Source organism: Octopus bimaculoides, chromosome 14 (assembly GCF_001194135.2).
Source record: "Octopus bimaculoides isolate UCB-OBI-ISO-001 chromosome 14, ASM119413v2, whole genome shotgun sequence".
NCBI classification, from domain to species: domain Eukaryota; kingdom Metazoa; phylum Mollusca; class Cephalopoda; order Octopoda; family Octopodidae; genus Octopus; species Octopus bimaculoides.
Window position 1 is genome coordinate 54414003 of NC_068994.1, and position 3439 is coordinate 54417441.

The window sequence follows — 3439 nt, forward strand, 5'->3', positions numbered from 1 at the left end:
TATATATATACATATGCATATTTCTATACACACACACACATACAATATGCTTCTTTCTTTTTCAGTCTAGGTTTTGGTTGGTTCAGGGCTATAGTAGAAGACATTTACCCAAGGTGCCATGCATTGGGACGAAACCTGAAACCACATGGATGACAAACAAACTTCTCAACCACACAGCACCCCCGCCTCTATCATAAGACTATTTCGTATTCATATTCATATCTTGTGAATGTAAAATCTCACTGGTTGTGACAATTGTACGTCCATAAAAATCTTTCACTTTGTGGCTACCATAATCCATTATAGCCATCATAAGTCCATTATGGCCACTAGAAGTCCATAAAAAATATACACCCTATCACATTCCTAAGTCCATAAATCCTGCATAATATGGCTGTCTGATGAATAAAAGATGACTTGGCCTTGTCTAGAATGCTAATCAAATGACAGCGGTTGGCGTGAACCAACACGCTTGAAATTTTATAGTTTGTCTGTGTGTGTGTGTGTGTGTGTGTGTGTGTGTGTGTGGGGTGAGTTGGGGCTGACAGTTTGTACATTTGATACTGGGAAATACTCAATAACATGAATAATAGAAGCAAAAACAACAAAGCTAATGGTAAGAGTGGTCGAAGCTAAAGCAAAAACAAAAACAAACGCTGATGGTGCTGGCATGGTTGAGTGGTAAGAAGCTTGCTTCCCAACCACATGCTTCCCGGGTTCAGTTCCACTGTGTGGCACCTCGAACAAGTGTCTTCTACCACAGCCTCGGGCTGACCAAAGCCTTGTGAGTGGATTTGGTAGATGGAAACTGAAAGAAGCCCATCATATATATGTATATATATATATATGTGTGTGTGTGTGTTTCTCTTCTACCGTCACTCGACAAGGGATGTTAGTGTGTTTACGTCCCCCAAAACATTAGCGGTTCAGTAAAAGAGACTGATTGAATAAGTACTAGGCTTACAAAGAATAAGTCCTGAGGTCGACTTGTTCGACTAAAAGCAGTGCTCCAGTATGGCCACAGTCAAATGACTGAAACAAGTAAAAGAATAAAAGAGTAAGAATGATGATCAAAAATAAAAAGTAAAAGAAAAGACAGGATAATAACAACAACAACAACAACACCAACAATGGTGTCTGGATGTTTTTGGCTGGAAATGGTGTTGCAACTTTGAATGGTCTGCCTGTTATTGATTGGACTCTGGTCAGGAGAATTGAACATTGATGTGTTTGTTACTTTTCAATTGAAATGTGTTCCAACAAGAAAGCACCCCCACCCCCTCCTCTCTTCCCTGCTGTTCTTGCTTCACCTCCATTAGCACACACATGCACACACATATCTATATACATACATACACACACATCATTTGTCACACCTCACTCTAATTCTTACCTAATCATTTACCCCCCCCTCCTTCCTTTCTGCCCCACCTGATACACATGTACCCAGGACAGAGGAGGAATGCTTGACTGTTTGAGTAAGTTTCCTAATAAGAGGGGAGAGAGAGAGAGAGAGAGTTAGGTAGAGAGAAATAGAGAGAGAGCTAGGTAGAGAGAGAGAGAGAGTTAGGTAGAGAGAAAGAGAGCTAGGTAGAGACAGAGAGAGAGCTAGGTAGAGAGAGAGAGAGGCAGATAGAGAGAAAAACTAGGTAGAGAGAGAAAAGGAGAGAGAGATAGAGCGAGTTAAGTAGTGAGAGAGAGAAGCAGAGATAGATGGAGAGAGAAAGTAGGTAGACAAAGGTGATAGAGAAGTAGAGAGATAGAGAGAAAGAGAGGACAGATAGAGAGAGCTAGGTATAGATAGGAGAGATAAATAGAGAGAGAGGTAGAGGTAGATAGAGAGAAAAAAACCAGGTAGCTAAAGGTGAGAGAGAGAAAGACAGAGAGGAAAAGAAAGAGAGAGAGAGTGACACAGACACAACTAGAAGCTGAAATGAAAAATTTTCCGGAATATTCAATTGAGAGAAGGAATCATCATTATTATCAAAACCAAGAATAGAAAATAAAAGAAGAAAAAAAAATGAAGGAAATTTTTGCTGTTTAACATTTCATTCACCCCCCCCCCGCCATCGTCCCTGCCATTTCTGGAAGCTATCTTGGGTTGGTAGAGTGAGTTTTGTAGCAAATTGTTTTTACAGCTGGATACCTCTCCTTGTGGAGGCCAGTCAACCATGAGGTGTAAAAATGGCTGAAATCCCGCTTTTGTCAAATCAGGCAAAACTGAAGGAAATAAGACCACTCTAATATGTATGTATGATTGTGTGTGTGTGCGTTTGTGTGTGTGTGTGTGTGCACGTGTGTGTGTGTTTGTGTGTGTTTTGTGTATTGCGTGTGTTTGTGTGTGTATGTGCATATGTCAGTGTATGGTTGTGATAGTGTATTTGTGTGATTGTGAGATTGTGTGCAATTGTGTGCGTGTGTAGTTATATATGTATGCTTCTAGTTGTGTGTGTGTGTGTGTAGTTATGTGTATGTGTAGTTATGTTTGCATTTGTAGTTATGTATGCATGTCTCTAGTTATGTGTGTGTGTGTGTGTAGTGGCAGGGGATCTTTTTCTAGTTAGACAGTCTCCATTCATACAGAATGCTCACCAGAAATTTTGGATGTAACCAGAAGCTCTCCTATTAAAAAATCATCATCGATCATCAATCATCCATTTATCATCATCGTCATCATCATCATCATCATCATCATCATCATCATCATCATCATCATCATCATCGTCATCGTCAACATCAACGTCGTCATCGTTATCATTATCGGACTATTTGTGTTTGATTTGGGATTATCTGAATGACTTTAAGCACTGATGCTTCGAATGGCAATTTCTGGATGATTGGCAGAAAAAGAAAAATGTTTTTAATTTGTGTTGTGAAAAATTCTCGACCATAGATAAATAATATTATTAGTTTAACCATTTTAACATTGAAATTCTAATGAGGGAGAGACTCTATGTGGTGGCCTAGCTTGCTAGAAATAATAGTTAAATTAGTGAATATACAGAGTGCAGCGGAAAAACGTCCCAGATTCACCATTCTTGATAAACATTTCTTCATAGAATGCACAGACCTGACTGTGGTAAGATATTTACTTCCCAAACACATGGTTCTGGGTTCAGTCCCACCATGTGACACCTTGGGCAAGTATTTTGTGCTATAACCTCAGGTCAGCTGAAGCCTTGTGAGTACATTTGGTAAATGGAAACTGAAAGAAGCCTCATATGCCCAATGCACAGGTGTGGCTGTGTGGTAAGAAGCTTGCTTTCTAATCATGTGGTTCCAGGTTAAGTTCATCATCATCGTTTAACGTCTGGTTTCCATGATAGCATGGGTTGGACAATTTGACTGAGGACTAGTGGACCAGGTGGCTACACCAGGCTCCAATCTGATTTGGCAGAGTTTCTACAGCTGGATGCCCTTCCTAACGCCAACCACTCCG

At 40.1% G+C, this 3439-nt stretch overlaps 1 protein-coding gene across 2 annotated transcripts in view; it reads left to right on the top strand.

Annotated features, from left to right (window-relative positions):
- Window positions 1-3439, top strand: part of LOC106867700 (uncharacterized protein ZK1073.1) — a 112460-nt gene that overhangs the window by 77537 nt on the left and 31484 nt on the right. The window lies entirely within an intron of this gene.